We start from the raw sequence: 21,573 nt of genomic DNA, 5'->3' as shown, positions 1-21,573 counted from the left end.
TAAAAAAAGAACTCTGTGTCATTACCTTGGTAATGCAGCTTCTCATATCAGTGGGAGGAAGACTTTTTGGCTTCACTAAATATCGTTCTGTGAATAATCCAGAAGAGTAAAAATGGATAGTAATAATGAAACTTTGCAATCATCACGGAGGCCTCAAAGCAAAGCTGAGAAATTTACTAAAAGAGACTTCAGTTTCTCTCACAACACATGCTAACATATACACAAAATGGTAACTATGTGAGGAGATGAATAAGTTTACTGTAGTAATCATTTCACAATGTATATTTATAAAATATCAAAACATCATGATTGACACCTTGAATATATACAATTAGGAAAAAAGACTAAAAAAAGCAAAATGGCTCTCTGAAATTTAACAAAGAAGCATGGTTAAAGAAGGTGGCTAATTTTAAAAGTAATACTAATGAACTCAAAAATCCAGGGTACTTTCTTAGGATTATATCAAGTCTTGAAAATTCTGTCTTTCCTTCACTTCTATTTTCCTATTTCCTTCAGTCATTTCTTATTAAGAGTCTATTCTAACAAAGATGAGTAAATAGAAGTCAACATTAAATGAAAGCTTATAAGATTTCAGATTTAAGTACCAAAGAGAAAGGCAAATAAAAAATTATATTTGCTGTGTCTTCTAAAAAGCAAAAACCTATGCATGTAGAAGTTGCATTCTTCATTATCTGTACTCATCCCTTGTTGTGACAAAATCTTTATAAAAACACTGATATAGATATGAGATTTTGATACTTATGTGAAATTACAAACATTGCTTATAAAAAAAAGAAGGCAAACAAAATGTGCAAATTCCAATCTTAACTTCTGTAACAATAACATCAATAGCTAACATTTGTTGAGTATTGGCTATGTGCAAGGCACTGTTCTAAGGCCATTATGTTTATTTTCTTATTCAATCCTTACATTTTATAAATGAAGACATGAGGCACAGAACAGTTAAATAACTTTCCCTCAGTTGATATTTGATGGAGCAGGGCTCCAAAATACATTTCAAACTAGCCCGAGTGAGAAATAACACTTATTAAAATTATATTTGTTTTGTAGCCCTGTTAAGTGGTTTATACACATTATCTTATGTGTTTTCCATAGAAACAGTCTAAGATTGGTATTATTGTCCCCATTTTTTTAGATGAAGACACAGATTCAGAGACAAAAAATGATAACTAGTATATGATAAAGCTGGGATTCAAATCAAATCTACCTATATACAACATAACAGACATTACACATCTTCACTAATAATGATGCATTTTTTTAAAAGATTTTATTTATTTGACAGAGAAAGACACAGCAAGAGGGAACACAAGCAGGGCGAGTGGGAGAGGGAGAAGCAGGCCTCCCGAGGAGCAGGGAGCCCAAAGTGGGGCTCAATCCCAGGACCCTGGGATCATGACCTGAGCCAAAGGCAGATGCTCAATGACTGAGCCACCCAGGTGCCCCAATAATGATGCATTCTTTAGGTCATGCCTTTTCCACATAACAAAGGTGATATGCTATCAATACAATAATGATAATAATTCACTAATTCAAAAATATATCTGCACTCCATGTTCATTGCAGCATTATTTACAATAGCCAAGACATGGAAACAACCTAAAAGTCTATCAGTGGATGAATGGCTAAGGAAAAAAGTTGTATGTTTATAAAACATAATATTTTTCAGCATAAAAAAGAAAAAATTCTAGACCACTCATATGTGGAACTTAAGAAATAAAACAAAGGAACATATGGGGGAAAAAAAGGAAATCCAAGAAACAGACTCTTATCTATAGAGAACAAACTGATGGTTACTGGAAGGGAGGTGAATGGGGGTTGAGTTAAATAAATGATGGGTATTAAGGAGGACACTTGTAATGATCATCGGGTGCTCTATGTACATGATGAAACTAAACTCTACACCTGAAACTAATATTACACTGTATGTTAACTAATTGGAATTTAAATAAAAAATGAAAAAAAAGAACTCCTGCCATTTTCAACAATGTAGATAGACCTTGAGTGCATTATGCAAAGTGCAATAAGTTACACAAAGACAAATTCCATATGCTCTAACTTATATGTAGAATTAAAAAAAAAAAAACTCATATATACAGAAGACTGATTGGTGGCTGCCAAATGTGGGATTTGGAGTGTGACCAATATGGGTGAAGGTGGTCAAAAGGTAAAAATGTCTAGTTATAAAATAAATAAGTCCTTAGGGTATAGTATACAGCAGGGTGACTATAGTTAATAATACTCTATTGTATATTTGAATGTTGCTGAGAGTAAGAAAAATTCTCATCACAAGAAAAAAACATATAACTATGTGTGGTGATGCACATTAACTAGACTTACTGTGGTGATAATTTCACAATATATCCATATATTGAATCATTTTGTTGTACACCTGAAACAAATATATTATTTCAGTTATACCTCAATAAAAAAATTTTAAATAGGTATTAGTTATCAGAGATAAGCAAGCTAGTGACCTTACAAATCACTTCAACAATAAAACATAGCTAAGATAAATTTTAATAAGAAAGGAAAGATAGGGGTACCTGGGTGGCTCGGTCAGTTGAGCATCTGCCTTTGGCTCAGGTCATGATCCCAGGGTCCTGAGATCGAGCTCCATGTTGGGCTCTCTGCATAGCGGGAACCTGCTTCTCCCTCTCCCTGCCGCTCCCCCTGCTTATACGCTCTCTCTCTCTCTGTCAAATAAATAAATAAAATCTTTAAAAAAAAGAAAGGAAAGATAAATTCAGAGAAGTGGCTTTTAACCATTTTCATCATGGTGTCTCACACAAACACACACACACGCACACACACACACACAAGAGGCAGAGAATTCAGAGAGAGAAACAGAAAGAAAGAGACAGAGGGAGACCGAGAGAAGCATATAGAGAGAATGAGACAAAGAGAGAGAGAAACAAACTGGCTATACAAAACATGGTTAGTACAGCTTGCTATGGAGGCCTCTAGAAGGGTCACTTGCTAACAAGGGTGAAGATTTCAGCAATCACGTACAACTGATCAGTAAATAGAACTTTCATAAATAAATAAATAAATAAATAAACAAATAAATAAGCATGAGTGACTGACTACATTTCACCCACAATAACATGGAGCTGAGGTGTGACATGATCAGAGCTGTGTGTTACAAAAATTTAATTGGCCATATTCAGAGGTTAAATGAGTGAGGGATGAGGGCAAAGAAAACAATTAGGAGACTATCATAATAGTTAAAAAGAGAAGTTAGGAATGTGTAAACTACTGTGGTAGCCATATTGCTGGAAAGGAGGGGACAGATGAAAGAAGAGTAGAATGGGGTGCCTGGATGGCACAGTCAGTTAAGCGTCTGACTCTTGGTTTTGGCTCAGGTCATGAATTTGGGGTCATGAGATTGAGCCCCACATCAGGCTCTGTGTTCAGTGCAGAGTCTGCTTAAGACTCTCTCTCTCTCTGTCCCTCTGTCCCTTCACCCTGTGTGCTCTCTTTCTCTCTCTCTCTCAAATAAATAAATAAATTTTAAAAAAGAAAAAAGAGTAGAATCAACAGAAGTTGACAAATGTGGAAAGTTATAAAGATGGTGGACTCAGGATTCTTAGCTGTTGAGCCATCATGACTGAGAGAATGGTGAGATTAAGGAAGCCTAGAAAAGAAGCTATTTTTATGAGCTCCACTTTGGGCCTGTAATAATTTGAAATACCAGCAAGAAATGCCAGAAAAGGGTATTTAGCAGGCAATTATAATTTCAGTGACTCTATTTGGGAGGGATGTTGAATCTTCTGCTTAGAAGTGAAAACTGTAGTCAATCACTTATTCATTTACTAAGCCCATTGATATATGAAGCACTCTACAAGGCACTGAAGATGATGAATATGACACGTTTTGCCCTCAAAGCTTTGGAAATGTATGTTAGCTTGTCATCATTAATTCCTTCCCTTCTTATATATTTGTATACCATCCCCTTATTCAGAGGCAGAGTCTATTCCTCCCCTTCTCTTAAATGTAGGCTAGCTTAAAAACCTGCTTTACTGATTAAATATGGAAGAAGCGAATGTTTTAAGAGTTTTATAAGAGTTCTGAAGCTAGGTCATAGAAAGTCTTCCAACCTCTGCCTGGGTCTCTGGGAATACTTACTCTGGGGGAAGCCAGCTTCCATATAAGAAGTATGATTACTCTGTGACTGTCATGCTGTGAGAAGCCCAAGCCTTATGCAGAAGTCCTGAAAAATGACACACTATTTGAAGAAAGAGAGAGAAGTCAAGGAGCACCAAGACATCAGATATTTGTGTGAAGAAGCCATCTTTAAGCAGGTCCTCCAGTACCAGGTGCCATGTTGGTCAGAATGGAACCACCCAGCAAGATATTGCCAAATTCCTGACCCACAAATTCATAAAATATACTACTACTGCTACTACCACTACTACTACTACTACTACTACTACTACTACTACTACTACTACTGCTACTATTGCTTATGAATGTTGTTGTTTTAAGCCACTATAACCCATTAACTTTTGGAGTACTTTTTATGCAGCAACAAATATCCAGAACAGAATGTGAGGATTAACCAGATGCCACAGTATACTTGGAGAAGCAGAAATTAATAACGCTGTGTGATAGATGTAATCTCTACTAAAGAGAGAACACAAAGAAAAGATGAGTCAAAAGAGACTATTTTTTGAAGGATGAAAAAAGACGTATATTAGCAAGATATTCTAGGTACTTGTAGAATACATAATATAATACAGATGTATTTCACTCACTTCATTTTTTACTTATATAGCTTCCATTCAGTTTCACTTCTGCAATAAAGGCAAGCAGTATTCAAAGAAAAATTACAAACTATCATGAGCAGGTAAAAAGCTGAGTTGATTATGGCAATTTAGAGGTGTAAATGCAATTCGTGAGTTACATTTCTAGTCAGTAACAATACAGTGGGAAGATATATAGAATTCACAGCAATTTGAAGACAAATGAGGTCTAAATAATTTCAATTAAGCTTATATAGATCTAAGTATCATGGAAGTTGTCTTTATTTTCTGGAAAATATTTTTATGAATAGGTCAGTTCTACTGTATATATGACTAGGTCAATTCTACTATATAAAAAACAATAAGATTAGTAATGTAGTTGCCTACAAAGTGATATGCAAAGCATGGTCAATAAACAGTAAGTCAGTACTGTATATATAAAAAAGGAACAAAGCCATCATAGTCTCTGTATTCCTTGTACCTTAGCACCTGAGTCTTAATGTAAGATAAATCAAATATTGCCTTATTATTTTCCACAAGCCCATTATTGGTTCATTCCTAAAAGAACAATATAGTACAGTGTTTATGTTTTTTTTTTTTTTTTTTAATATAGGCTCCACGCCCAGTGTGGAGCCCAATGCGGGGCTCGATCTCAGGACCCTGAGATTAAGACCTGAACTGAGATCAAGAGTCAGATGCTTAACTGACTGAGCCACCCAGGTGCCCCCAGTGTTTATAAATATTTTTAAATGTCAATCTTTAGCCCCCAAATTCTCTATGATTTACCTTAGTAGATCAGGGCACAATTTTCTAAAGAACACAAGAGTCTGGGGCACCTGGGTGGCTCAGTCGGTTAAGCGTCTGCCTTCGGCTCAGGTCATGATCCCGGGGTCCTGGGATCGAGCCCCGCATCGGGCTCCCTGCTCAGGGGGGAGCCTGCTTCTCCCTCTCCCTCTGCCTGTCGCTCCCCCATTCGTGCGTGTACTCTCTCTGTCAAATAAATAAATAAAATCTCTTTAAAAAAAAAAAAGAACACAAGAGTCTAAGAGAAAGGGCTTCTGATAACATGAACTTTATTTACAAGAAGCAAAGAAATGAATGCTTTGTATGTATAAATCTTTCAGGAATATTTCCTGTGTTAATAAATGTCATCTCTACTTGGATGTTGAAACAAAGTATAGTGCTATCTTTCTATAAGAGAGAAGAGCCCTATCTGAGACTGTCCAATGGTGGCTTGGTAAAGTGCTTCAGCCTCTTCTGGATACTGAGGATTCAGATTAAGATATCTACTGAAGTATTATTTAAGCTCAGTCCTATGATTAATGATCTTGTCAAGCAATCTTTAATTTTGGATTCCTTTATATACAAGGCCAAGATCTGAAGTGAGTGGGAATGTTATTAAGCCTACTTTTCCTAAGCCATCAAAGATACATGTCTTATTGAAATTTCTCTCACCTCAATTTACTGGTCTATCAACTAACTGGCTCAAGGAACTCTTCTTTGGTTGATTAAGAGCTTGTATTTTTTGTATCTGCCAAGTCCTTTTTAAAAATCTCAATCATTTTGATCTCCCTGTTTTCTTTCTCCCTTTGAATCCAGAAACCCCTGGGGTGTCTCTATCAGAAATCTGAAACAAAGAAATATAAGCCATACCAATAAAGCCATACTGCTTTTAGTTGAAGAAAAATTAAAGGCACCTGTTTCAAAGGACAACTCAAGCAACCTAACTATGAAGCCATTTCAACTTCAGAAGCACTAAGAATGTGTAGTTGGCTTCACTGCTAATCTGTGATAAGCCTATCTAGTTTAGCCATCTTGTGAATTCAGAGTCCTTAATCACCACAGCATCTAGGATCTTCAATAAAGAAATGTCAAAGGAATGAAGCAGAGGGAGCCAAATAGGACTGATTGAGGGGAACATGTAAACATTGGCATATGCAGGAGAAGATGCAAGAACATAGAATGGAAGAGGGGGGAACGAAGATGAGAAAAGTGTATTTTAAGTAAAGGTATTGATAAGGCTAAGAAAGATAGGTTTTAACAAGAGAAAAGCCTTGAGTGTATATATTTAGAATACTACAAAACCCCAAATGTCAATCTCTAAGCTGCACATTTTCTACATCAATCATCCATATTCAAAAAGTTATGACTTCTCTTTACTTATATAAGAAATATTTAACTGGAATGGCATCCTGAGGCATAGTATGACAGTGCATAATAATACTGTGAAGTATGCACAAAATGACACAAGGTTAAGTAAAACAAATATCATTTAGTATTATTTAATATCAGAAAACAAAATGTTATGTTACCCTCTTTTTTGATAGTCCTTAATCCCTTCCAAAAAGGGACATGATGCTCTGTAAATATGTTAGGCTTTTCTTTGATGATCATTTTCTTTGTTGCATAGATTTTAAAAAACACATTAAATATGTCTCTTTCAATTAATCTTTCTAAATTATGGATTGTTTAAGAAACAAAATTGAATGAAATAGACATATAGAAGTCTGGACCACAGAAGGGTATTATAATAGGAAGAATGTTTATAATTAAACATGAATTGTCCTCACACATTCTTTTCCTCAGCACAAGCAATGAGCTTATATATTTAACTATAAGTCACATCTCTTAAAATCACATTTTTCAGGAAATATTTTTCATGAGTGCCTCTCTTAAGTGCATAAGTAGTACAAAGAAAACATAATTATCCACTTCCCATATCTGCATATAAAATTGAAGAGGTGCAACATAGAATACTTTCTAGATAAGAAGAGAGAAACTTTGGGTCCTACTCCTAATTCTAGCTTCCATGGGCTTCATTTTTTTCCCTCTGTAATTAGATCACCTTAAAAGTTCTTCCCAGCTCCAAATTGCTATAATGAACACATTACACATTTTACAAATAAATTTGGGCATAAGCACATGATTAAAGTTGGATCATGCCATTTGTTCATGTTACCTAATGGATTTATTTGGGTGAGAACAAGGAATTTCAGGGTATCCTGTCTTACCAGTAAGCAAACAATAATTTATCTAAGAAGTGGTGGTAAAGAGATAGCCATGGGCAGTCAATTTTACTTTTGTAAGACTTTCTCACTCCAATTTTAAAAGTGCTTATTATATTAGAGTAAATGTGTAAGGATTTTTCTAAAATCAGTAAAATCTCTCTTTAACCAAAAAAATTAGCAAGAGATCCATGGGTGAGTGACAGCCCCATGTTTTACCATTTTTTTTTCCTCAATGGATTGTTTTCCATATGAAATAGGGTTGTACAACAGTACTTATTACTAGATCTAATCTGACTAAATAAAGAAGTCAAACATCTATATTATCTGGTGCAAATTATTTTGTGTGCAACACTGGAGATGCATATATCAGAGCTGGTGTTTGCAATTTTGAATGAGAAATACAAAAGAAAAAAATACCATATTTCTATTAAATAAAATGGAATACATATGACATTCTTTGAACATTAATTAATTGCCTTTTGTAATTAGTGATCATGCACAGCAATAAAGAGTAGTTCTATCTCTGTGAGTTATATTGACAAAGAGCCATGTCTAGATGACACAAACTAAATATCCTCAGCTGCAAAAAAAACATTGGAGATAATTAGTGGCTCTGTAACTTAATGAGAAATCATCTCTAACCATCTTAATCTGTCTTTAGGAAAGACATTGTTTTTGCTATTCTCAACCCTTTACAAATTATTTTATGATGATCAGCAATCTGAGAATGGATTTTTCCTTGTTATTTGTGTTTGCTCATATGGCAAAGACCAGTCCAGGGATTTTTGCTGGTTTTGCTTCATTTCAAGCAAACATTTCCAAATATGTAGGCTGACACTTTTGCACTATTTCCCTTAAACTATGGGAACATTCAAAATAGTGCATTCCTTATGCTCTCTCCCTGTTCTATTAACAAAATAACCCTGCATTATGCCCACTCTCCAGGATTTATATTTCATTGTTAAGGAAAGAACTTAGGTACTTTCTTTCAGACTAAGTTGGGTGAATAACATCTGGGTCTGAATCCCAATTCTGCATTTACCACCTATGTAACCGTGGGCAAGTCACGCAACCTCTCTGAACTTCTGTAGCATAATCTGTAAACTGGAGATAACAATAATAACAATAATACTTACCTCACTGGCATATTGCAATAATTATAAAAGCTAACATTGTAAACTCCCTGCCATAGAATAGGAACTAAATACAGAGTAGTTGTTGTTAATATTAAGTCTGGAATGTCATCCAAATTATATTTTTTCCACTACTAGAGATGGTTTTGCAAATACATTATTCATTTCTCATTCCCCGGTATTTCTTACCTATCAGGGATGTGGCCAAATCAAATGCTATTTTTTTTCTCAGTAAAATTACACAAAATACTGCTTATTTACTAAGACATTAAATGTATACTATGAATGTATACATATAACATATATAATAATGTATATATCATTGAAGACTTTTAGTTTGTGCACATATTATATATTTTATATGTTTTTTTAAATAGGTCTATCTTCCCAAACTGACCAATAAAAAATTCAATAAGTCTTTGTTTTTCCTTTTATTTTCATTCTGAACATAACACAGTTTTGCTAGACAAATGTCTTCTAGCACAACTATGTGCAATAGACAATCTACTCAATGGAGATAAATGGAAAGATAGCTTTCTATATGAAATGAGAGAAATAGGGTTTGTTCTTTTATCCCTTCCAATTCTTTCTGAAACTTCTATATGTATATGTATGACAGGGGACATGCACACTAATAGCTGTAAATATTTGTATTCTCAACCTTTGTTCTACAGTTTTTACAATTTTTACAAACCCCTACATTTTAATATCATGGAATGCTTCTGAGAATGGCTTCATCTTAAGTCTGCATATATGCAGTTGGAATAATGTGGTATCTACTGAGACCAATATCTGTAGTGAAATTTTTATATAAGTTGTTAATGTTTCTTGGGAAATATATATGATACACTATTTTGTTATAAATTTGCTATTGCTCATGAAGCAACTTCTTAGTGTTTCTCTATGACTGTTAGAAAGTTAAAGCCAAGACATTAAACAATTGCACAGGGAATCTAATAAAGTTTTTTTTTATTAAGATAAAATATTTGAAAGGTGACCTGTGAACCAACATTTTGAACATGATTTTTTTCTTATAGCTAAATGGATATTTATCAAATGTTTATTACGACAGCTTGAGAACAAGAAGAAAAATGATAAATCCTTCATGAAGAATTGCATTTTTTCTTCTTTTAACAAAGTAACGTTCATCATTTCATCCTTCCTCTACTATACTCCTGTTTCCTGTTCAGTTGATGCCTTCAGATTTGGATTTTTGCTTAGTCATCTTAACAACAAAGATGAATGAAATCAATACTCCTACAGAGAAAATAAGTTCACTAATATTTACATTTGCTTTCTTTTTCTTTCTTTCTTTCTTTTTCTTTCTTTCTTTCTTCTTTCTTTTTTTTCTTTTTTCTTTCTTTCTTTTTCTCCTTTCTTCTTTTCTCCTTTTTTCTTTCTTTCTCTCTCTTTCTCTCTTTCTTTCTCTCTCTTTCTTTCCTCTTTCTTATTTTCTCCTTTCTTTCTTTCTCTTTCTTTCTTTCTTTTTCTTTCTTTCTTTCTTTCTTTCTTTCTTTCTTTCTTCTTCCTTCCTTCCTTCCTTCCTTCCTTTCTTCCTTTCTTTCTTTCCAGACTCCAATCTGTTACCAATCTACATACCTTCAAAATGACTCTACAATGCTCTCTGGTTAACAATCAATCAATAAAATTTTAGCCATTCTTTCTTTTACACAATTGAAATCCCTTATTAGTGGCAATATTGTAGTACAAAAAGAAAAACCCAATATAAGGAGATTTTTTAAAGATTTTATTTATTTATTTGACAGAGAGAGAGAGAGAGATAGCGAGAGAGGGAACACAAGCAGGGGGAGTGGGAGAGGGAGAAGCAGGCCTCCTGCTGAGCAGGGAGCCCAATGCTGGGCTCCATCCCAAGACCCTGGGATCATGACCTGAGCTGAAGGCAGTCCTTTAATGACTGAGCCACCCAGGTGCTCCCAATATAAGGAGTTTTGAAGAGAAATGATAGGGACAATATTAGTAGGTTATTGACAACAAATTAGGACAGACGACTAGAGTTTTAACAAATAATTACATGTGATGAATATATGATTGAACTTTTAAAGGTGATGCCACTGTTTCCTAAATAAATTCTTATTGTAGCAATTTATTTTCCTGACATTACAATTAGCTTTTATGGCTGCAAATTGATATATCTTTGTAAGCCTGTTTCCATTGACTTTTTCCCCCAAATTAAAATATAAATTCCTTTGCATGCTTCTGGGGTTTAATGTGTTGTCTTAATATAAAAAATTGCATTCAATTTTAAAACATTTCTTATACACTTAAAACTTGAAAATAACTTAAATGCTTAAAGGAAAAATTAGCACATTTTGTTCTTTAATTGAATTTAACATATCTATGATTATAATTGCTGATATTAAAACCTTTTAACAGGGAATAAAATAAATATACACTATTAATTCACACTCAACTAATAAATACAAATGAACATAGTAATTTTATATTGCTTCAATATTAAATTTAAAATTCCAAATTATCCCATTCTTTTATCTTAAAAGACTTTAATCAATGTCCTTTAGCATTCATTTGTATTATTCAAGATATCATAGAAATGATCCTGATCTTTCCCTCTGAAAATGTTTCTTTTCTCTTAAATGTACTTAATTTTGAGGTAAAAATGACACAAAAATGGGTCAATGATGATTCTGACAAGGATAAATATTTTTAGAGGGTGAATATTGATGGAGTAACATTCAAATGATAATTTTAAAGACACAATCAACATTCAGATAGTCATTGCACAAGCATGAATCCATTCCCCCTTCTTGATCCCCATGCCAAATTCATACTGACATTGCTTTTGTTTGGTTGATTGGTTAGGGGTGTGTGTGTGTGTATGTGTGTGTGTAAGCCCACTGTAAAATTTTCTTTAGACCCCTAGAATTTTTTTTTCTAGAATGATTATTAACCAAATGAATGGTTTCATTCAGGTAGCGGTATGGTTCCATACCACTCTGCCCCTCCCCACCATACCAGCTAAATAATTATAAATTTTAAATAACTTTAGTTTATGATGGTATAAAAGTTGCATTTTATTTTTTTTTTTGATTTTATTTATTTATTCATGAGAGACAGAGAGAGAGAGAGGCAGAGGGAGAAGCAGGCTCCCAAGGAGCAGAGAGCCCGATGCGGGACTCGATCCCAGGACCCTGGGATCATGACCTGAGCCGAAGGCAGACGCTTAACCATCTGAGCCACCCAGGCGCCCAAAAGTTGCATTTTAAATCTAAATATACAACCCTATGAAATATAAGTATAACCAGAATTGCCTCAGGATTTTCCAACTTGCTTTGCATAAAAGGTCATAACATTAATGTTCAAATCTCACTACTAGCTTGTTATATTCACCCACCTGCTATTAGATCTCCAGCCCCCACCAACTCCTTCCCCAGAAATTCCTGGGAGCCCCTTTCCCCCAAATACACACACATAACTGTCTACAGGGTAAATCTTTCTCATGTGAATTTAAGTCCTTTTGTCCATGTGCACTACTGGTCAAAATCACTTGAGGGTGGTATCTCACCTTTGGCAATGCTGTCTCCCTATGTTCCTTAAAGCTACACAATAATTTGAGCTAAAAAAATATCACTGTCCCATATTCAGGCCTCACAACTCAGTTGCCAGACTGAGCCATGGTGTGTTCCAACCAAAAATGTAGAAAATGCCTTTTCCAACTCTCTGGCATTCTAAGGTTGGTGTTCACCTCATTCTCTGAGATCCTCTCAAAAACGTTGCTTCTAATTCTGCCTACAAGTGCTCCATCAATAGGACTCCAAAGCATCCCCTCCATATGCCAAAGAACCTCATGTCAGCTCAATGCCTTTCTCTTTTAGCTAAAAAAAAAGGGGGGGATAACGAAATAAAAATGAAATTTCTCAGACTGGAAGGAGGCCAACATAGTCATAATCATCATTTCAATTAGCCTTGGCAAGAACTACTACAGGGCATTATCCCTTATCCATAATTCCAAAATCCAAAGTGCTCCAAACACAAAGAGTTTTCCCAAATTTGGTATCCAACTTATTTTGTTCAGCAAAATCTGAAGTTAACTGAGGTTTGTTTCATAAACCTTGCATTTCTCATTTACTGTAAATATTTGGATAAGGTGCTACTTCAGACCCACTTGAGTCATTATTCAATATCAGTATATATATACTTCATATCACATTCTTAAAATTAAAAAAAACTTCTGAACTCCAAAATATATCTAGTCTCACAAGATTATATACATGCATGCATATGTATTTTGAAATTATACATGTACTATTTATTGTAGGAAAGTATGAATATAACACATGGAAACAGAAACAAAATTGCTGAATGAAATTGTAAGAATCTTTGCATTTATTTATTTATTCACTTATTCATTCAGAAAACTTTTATTAAGCCTCTTTATGTGGAATCTGGCCTATAACGAATTATAGATTCCCAAGTGCCATATCTATACTCACTCACTGATCATTATCATTGTTGATACAATTGGTTAGTGCCAAACACTAGTTTAATTGCCAAGCAACAGATTAAACACTGACTAAGCTACCAAAACTAGTGTTCTTATCAATACCAGATATTAGTTGTTTTAAATGACTAGTCTTTTTTGAGTTCCTAGACCTAATTCAATATGTGTCTGGAGGCTTTCCCACACTCAGTAGGGTGTCCAAGAATTCAACCCAATTCTGAGACTATTTACCCATAGATAGCATCAGATTCCACATGTAAAGGGCTCGACTAATCCCACAACACCACCCTTCACTTCAGATGCCAATTGCAAGCCCAGGTTGTTACCTGTGTTTCTGACCAAATGGCTACCAACTGGAGGTTCCAACAACCCCCTCCAACTCAGGGTGCCTATCACAACTCCAGGTGGTTAACTGTACTTCTGACTGATTGGGTTTAAATCAGATGTTTCCACAACCCCCTCCATGGGTCGGACTGATTTGCTAGAATGGCTCAGAGAATTCAGGAAACCCATCTACTCACTAGATTGCTAATTTATTGCAAAGAATATTAAAGGATTCAAATCTGAGGGTTGTGGAAAAGGAGGGGGGTGGGGGGAAGGGGTAACTGGGTGATGGGCATTAAGGATGGCACATGATGTGATGAGCACTGGGTGTTATATGCAACTAATGAATCACTGAACACTACATCAAAAACCAATTATGTACTATATGTTGGCTAATTGAATTTAAAATGAATAAATAAATAAATAATAAATAAATAAATAAATAAATAAATAAATAAATAAATAAAAATAAAGGGTACAAATCAACAGCCAGATGAAAAGATATATAAGACAAGGTCTTGAACAAAGGAACTTCTGTCCTAGTGGAGCTTGGCGTCCAGCAGAATGGCTCATGAAAGTGTTCCGGTTCCCCAACTTGGAAGCTCTTCCTTCTGGGTTTTTATGGAGGCTTCACTACATAAGTATGATTGATTAACTCATTGGCCATTGATGCCTGATTCAACCTATAGCCCTTCTCTGCTCCCCAGAAATCAGGGAATGGGATTGAAAGTTCCAAACTTCTATTCATGGTTGGTTCCCCTAGCAATGAGCCCCCATCCTTAGGTGCTTTCCAAAAGTCACCTTCATTAACATAAACCCAGTTGTGGTGGAAAGGGGCTTGTTATGTATAATAAGGTACCAATTTCACCTTTATGGCTCTGAAACAATTTCAGGAACTGAGGAGAAGAGACCAAATATAACAAAAGATGTTTCTATTGCTTTTTTTTTAATTTAATTTTATTATGTTATGTTAATCACCATACATTACATCATTAGTCTTTGATGTAGTGTTCCATGATTCATTGTTTGTGTATAACACCCAGTGCTCCATTTAATACATGTCCTCCTTAACACCCATCACTGGGCTAACCCATTCCCCCACCCCCCTCCCCTCTAAAACCCTCAGTTTGTTTCTCAGAGTCCATAGTCTCTCATGGTTCATCTCCCCCTCTGATTTCCCCCTTCATTTTTCTCTTCCTACTATCTTTTTTTTTTTTTAACATATAATATATTATTTGTTTCAGAGGTACAGGTCTCTGATTCATCACTCTTACACAATTCACAGCGCTCACCATAGCACATACTGCTCAGGAAATTCCAAGGGTTTGGGGAGCTATGAGCCAAGAACTGTGGACAAAGACTAAATATATATAAAAAATATATTTTGATCATCTGAATGATCAAACATATATATTTCTTATAAATAACAATATCACAACTAGTAATGAATATATAAACAAAATAATAGCACACACAAAGAAAGGCATTTTGATTCATTACAAAGTACGTTTTTGAAAATCACTTCAATTTAATGACATTTAAATTTTTTGAATTATCCTAGACTTTGTTGCCTTATTGGATAGACCTTACATCTCTAGTATATAATTTGATATTCTTTATAATCTTCTGCTGTTAGAATTATTTAAAATACTTTTTATTACTAAAATTATAGATTTTAATCATAGAAGTAGCCTAGGAAATGTATCTTACAAGTCCCTAGTGTGTTTATTTTTTTTTTCAGAAATGGATAACTTAAATGACTCTCTGTTTCATCCTACTTCATATATGTGTCTCTGAACATATACTGAAGAGTAACTGAAAAAAAAACTATTGTGGAGCATACATTTCTAATTAAAACAGTCCTCCCTCAAACCAATACAGGTGCAGCTTATGTCTGTTTTGTATGTGTGTGTGTGTGCGTGCTTTTTAAACCTTCTCCCACATTTGTATAACATTGCTTAACTTGTTAATATTCTTCCCTATCTTTGACTCTATTTTGCAATTATTAAAATAATATGAAGCAATTAAAGAAGAGATATTTTCTCCTTTTTACAAATGAGAAAACTGAAGTCAGGTAGGACATTTTACCTAAGGACAAGAAGGCATCTTTTGCAGAGAGTGGATGGGCATGTAAACACCATTCTCATATACAGCCCTCCTTGTCTTTGTTGTCTGGTGGTATTCCCATAAATCAGGCTGCAGCATAAATGTGATGTTTTTAAAATTACTTTCCTGCTTTTAAACAATGACTTTCCTTCACCTTAATATTTGTGCCAAAGGATGACACTATTCAGTACTGCAGGCATTATCTCTTAATTAACCACCAGTTATATTTCTGCACCATTTTATGTACTATATTTTATTACATCATTAGAATTTATTTTTATGTTCATAATTGCTGATTAAGTGCTGAATTTTTTAAACATGAAAGTAGAATTTAGTCGTTAAAAATAGATAAAATCTTAAAGACAGAATGTTAAGTAATTATTTCATTTGCGGTTTTTAGATCAATAACAGGGATCTAATTAAAATGTATATTACCTCTTGTAATTTAGAAATAGATCCTGTGATAGAAAATACCTGCTAGAGTATAAGAAATGAACTGAGAGTCATGCTTGTGAATAATACCAAATTAGAAAAGAACAGCATCTTCATTTTTCATTCTTTATAGAACTTGAGGATAATTTTTGAAAAAGTTTTATGAAATGGGTGACTCAAAAAAAAGTACTAATAAGAGTAATAGAATTATTAGCATCCTGTAAGGAAACAGTCCTCTGACAATAGACTTTTCCATATTGTAGGGGAACAAATTTTGCCACTCCAAGATACACCTCTTTAGCATATTGATTATCCTAAGCCGTTTATTTTTAAGGAACTGGAGACACAAGAAAAGCTCTAAAAACCAAGTAGAAGTTTCCCTTTTGTAAGAGACATTTACATGTAAAGGAAAATCTCCATTGGTAATGGTGTCTCCCTCTATACTGTATAAGAGGAGGATGACTTTAAATATCTAGAAACTCTTATCAATGGAGAAGGCAAGGATTTAATTCTGCATAACCTTCCCCTTGTTTTACCATATTTTTCTTTTTTTTTTTTTTAAGATTTTACCATATTTTTCCTGGTAACTTTCCATAACTGATTCCTTACCCCCAACATCTTCTTTTGTCTTTAGCTGGAGATGGTTTTTAAGGTGATGGCTTTGGCCATTTTAGTAAGTTAATCAACTTTCCTAGGTCTCTTCTATGCATACAGGAGTTATACATGTTATTAAACTTCCGTTTGATTTTTTCCTATTAATCTGTCTCATGTCAATTTGATTCTTAGACCAGCTAGAAGAATTCTGAAAGGGTAAATAATTTTTTTCTCCCCAACAATATCAATAATATCCATATCCACAGACCTTTTAAATCCTTACTCCTAAGAACATCTGCTTCCATACTTTCTATTAGCATATGTGATAGTGATGTCACAGTTGTCAATAACACTAGCAAAAACCTGCACCAACTATGCTGGCATCTAAAAAGTCCCAAGGCTTTTTACACAAAAGGTGGACATCCCAGGCACTATGTTAGTTGTTGGGGAAACAAAAATTAACTTGCTACTGCTTCTCTCAAAGATCTTACAGTCAACATTAAAATAATGCAAAAGGTGACCAATTATACACAAAGAATAAACACAGTAATACAAGCTGATCAGGAAAAGGACTCATCAAAGATCAGGAGGTAATGTGAAATGAACCTTGAAGGATGAATAGAATTTCAGTAGGTAAAGATGAAGAAAAAGAATGACTCTGGTCTTTAGACATTTTGCTAATCGGGCTTCTGAAGGCAAGGCCCTGAACCATCTGCATTTCTGCCTGTGACTTTCTTTTGCTATTTTGAAATTCCACATCCTAATACCTAACATGTTTAGTAACACTCAGAAGAAAATGGGCTGCTTGACTAAGGGAAGTAATCCTACACCAGACCTGTTTCTTGGCAGGACCTTGGAACAGAGCCTTGGTAAAGCTTATTTCCTCATTGTGTGCCAGAAAGAACCTGCCTGATTGCCCAGAAAGTACATAGACTCAACTTATTTTTCTAGCCACTAAATGGCATTTGAAGTTCTGGCAAATAATAAATAAAAGTGTCTCTCCATACCATACAGAATATTTCTGCAGTCAAAAGTTCCTTTTCCAAGTTATTATACTGTCCATGACAAAGTGTAGTAATTATATGTATTTTGTCCTGTTCCTCAGCTTCCTCTATGATTTTGCATATCAGTTGTTTGGTTCAAACACCAGTATTCATGCTATTTTACATGTTTATGCCAGTCTTGCCCATCTACAATTACTTTGTTGTGACATTCTGTGCCAATGTTAGTAAAATATCTTTCTAGATAGATGGATGTTTCTGAGTATTCTGTGGGTGTTCAGAAGAACAAAGAGACAGGAAAGCAGTGTCTGTTGTGTAATCATCTTGCTCTCAGACATTCTGTGCCTACTGGAATTCTTTCTTACAAATGCGAATGATCATTCTACAATGTCCAAAATACCCCCTTGTACTGTGTCCCCCTAAAAATCTACAAATTCAGAGTTTCAAACTAAATATTTGATTTTAAATACATTTAAGAACTATTAGAACCTATTTTTCCACAGCACAGAGTGTATGATTATAACAACAATAAAAAGCTTTTTAATATCAAAAGTCTTTTCCAAAATCAGTTGTGATTTCTTTTCAGCTTTTTGGCTAAGATCAAGTATAGTATCTATTCTTATCAATTTAATATCTGATACATCCTCTATCCAAAATCAGTTGTGATGATTTAGGAATATGTAAATCATCACCTATTGATTTTTTTTTTCTTAAGCATATGGCATATACTTTACAAGGAAAACAAAAATGCTTGCAGAATCATGATTTATTTTTTGTTTTATAATCCTGGTTGTTCAGAAATAGTTAGAGATGTTGACATCCAGGGAATATGGAGTAGGAGGACCCTAAGCTCACTAACTAGATAACATTCATATCAGTGGAAATAACCCAGAAAATGACCCAAAGACTGACAGAACAAACTCTCCACAACTAAATATAGAGAAGAGGCTGCATTGGAGACGATAAGAAGGGTTGAGACATGGTCAGGAGCTAAATGGACCTGTGGGACTGTCCATGGAAGGGAGAGACACTGTAGGCACTGAGAGGGGAGAGAATGGATTATCACACTGGGGAGCCCACAGGGGAAAGATGAATCTCCATAAATTTGACTTTGAAAACCAGAGGGGCCAAATTTCATGAGTTCCTATAATCAGTGAGACTTAAAATCTGGAACTTTAAACATCAGCAGGCTTACCTCTGGGACTGCCAGGAGGGTGAGAGGAAACTGAGTCCTTACCCTTAAAGACACAGCACAATAAACAGCCCAAAGGAGATGTAGCCTACCAGCAGTTTGAAAAATGCCTTGGGTATATGGGAGAGAGATTTGTTTACTAATCTCAGAACTCTTGCTAAAGGGGCAGGGATCCTTGGGAGTCTCCAGGAACAAAAGAGCCAGCAAGCACCATTTCTCTCCCCTATTCACCAGCATAAAAACATGGCCACCTGCAAGAACCAGGGCTGTGCTGACACTCACTACCTAACTTGCTAACAGTATGTTCCATCCACATGTTCCCTTGCAGACATGCCCCCTCCAGCCAGCCCTCCACTCCAGGTCCCCTCTCACAGAGGATCTGTGCAAACCTTGCTAATGCCTTGTGACTCTCCCTTGTGCATTTCTGCAGATCCACCTCCTCCAATATGCTCTTGGCCAGAACCCATCCAAAGCAGTGCCACAAGCCTGGAAGTGTGTAAGCAGCCCAGGCAGGACAGGCACCAATCTAAAGTGACTCCTACACCAGAAAGAGGGAAATATAACCACACACAACAATCACACTGTGGCTTACCAGTGGGCTGGGGCAGAGAGCTGGTCTGATTGTAGGTCCCAGCCACTAACAAAGCTTCACAGGAAACAACTCAGGGAAAGCAAACTGAAGCCCTTTGCTACTGCATGTCTGGCAAATGCCTGGTCTGACTCAAACTCAAGGCAGCCCCAGACTGGCACACTAACAGCACAGGGACCAAACACTACTCACAAAAGGCAAAGAGATGTATTGCAGATGACTGGGCTGAGGCAAAAATAGTTCAGCAACAATAGTAGGGTGCACACAACATACACAGGAGACACCCCTGATGTGTCAGATTCTGGGGAACAGGGGACACTGCACTACAGGGCACTATACAACCTCTTCTTCATAAGGCCATGACTTTCAAGACAAGGAGATATTCTTAATGCATAGAAACAAAGAAAATTAGACAAAATGAGGAGACAGAGGAATATGTCCCAAATGAAAAAACAGGACAAAATCACAGCAAGAGACATAAGCAAAATGGACATAAATAATATGCCTGATGGAAAATTTAAAATAATGGTCATAAAGATACTCATGGGATGTGAGAAAAGAGTGGAGGACCTCAGTAAGACCCTTCAACATGAGAGAAAACATTAAAAAATCAGAGATGGAGAACTCAATAAATGAAATTAAAAATACACTAGATGGAATGACTAGTAGACTAGAAGAAGGAGAATGGATCAGCAACCTGGAGGATAGAGTAATGGAAAGCAATCAAGCTGAATGGTGAAAGAAAAAAAATAATACAAAATGAAAATAGACATAGAGAACTCAACAACACCATCAAGCATAATAACATTCACATCACAAGGATCCCAGAAGAAGATGGGGCAGAAAATTTACTTGAAGAAATAATAGCTGAAAACTTTTCAAATCTGGAAAGGAAACAAATCCAGATCCAGGAGAAACAGAGAAACCCCCCACAAAATCAATCCAAGGAAGTCCACACCAAGAGACATAGTAATTAAAATGACAAATGTAGTGATAAAGAATTTTAAAAGCAGCAAGATAAAGAAAACAGTTACATACAGGGGAAATCCCATAAGGCTATCAGCTGATTTTTCAGCAGTAACATTGCAGGCCAGAAGGGAGTGGCATGATATATTCAAAGTGTTGAGAGGGAAAAAAAATATGCAACCAAGAATACTCTATCCAACAAGGCTATCATTCATAATAGAAGGTGAGATAGAGTTTTCCAGACAAAAGTAAAAGGAATTCATGACCACTAAACCAGCCCTAAAATAAATATTAAAGGGACTCTTTCAAAGTAAAGACCATAAGTAGCAGTAAGTAAAGTAGGAAGCACAACAGCAGTAAAAATGAATATATCTCTAAAAATCAGTCAAGGACTCACAAAATAAAAGGATGTAAAGCATGATACCATATACCTAAAACATGGGGGGGGAGCAGTAAGAAAGGGCTCACACATAAGCAAATGTCAACTTAATATAAAATGCTATATACAGAAGATATTGTGTAAAAAACTGAATGATAACCACAAATCAAAAACCAGTAATAGGTAGGCAAAAAATAAAAAAAGGAATCAAAGTCTATCACTAAAGAAAGCCAACTATGAGAGAAGAGAGCAAGAGAATACGTGAATGAAGAACTACAAAAACAACCATAACATGAGTAACAAAATGGCAATAAGTAAATGTAAATAGAATAATGCTCCAACAAAAGAGATAGGGTGACTGCACGGATGAAAAGCAAGACTAATTTATATGCTGCCTACAAGAGACTCATTTAAGATCTAAAGACACATTAAGATTGAAAGTGAAGGGATAGAGAAGAATTTATCATGCAAATAGATGTGAAAAGAAAGCTAGGGTAGAAATACTTATATCAAACAAAATAGACTTTAAAACAAAGACTGTCACAAGAGACAGGACACTATATAATAAACCATGTGATCATTTCAATTGATGCGGAAAAAGCA

The 21,573-nt window shown here is 35.2% G+C and overlaps 1 pseudogene; it reads left to right on the top strand.

The window, feature by feature from the left end:
- Positions 1 to 18,418: 18,418 nt before the first annotated feature.
- On the top strand, positions 18,419 to 18,541 carry LOC118526190 (U2 spliceosomal RNA; annotated as a pseudogene).
- Positions 18,542 to 21,573: the final 3,032 nt, after the last annotated feature.

The sequence above is a fragment of the Halichoerus grypus genome, chromosome X, assembly GCF_964656455.1.
Source record: "Halichoerus grypus chromosome X, mHalGry1.hap1.1, whole genome shotgun sequence".
NCBI classification, from domain to species: Eukaryota; Metazoa; Chordata; class Mammalia; order Carnivora; family Phocidae; genus Halichoerus; species Halichoerus grypus.
The sequence above is the reverse complement of the archived record's forward strand: the minus strand, read 5'-3'. Positions and strand labels throughout refer to the sequence as shown.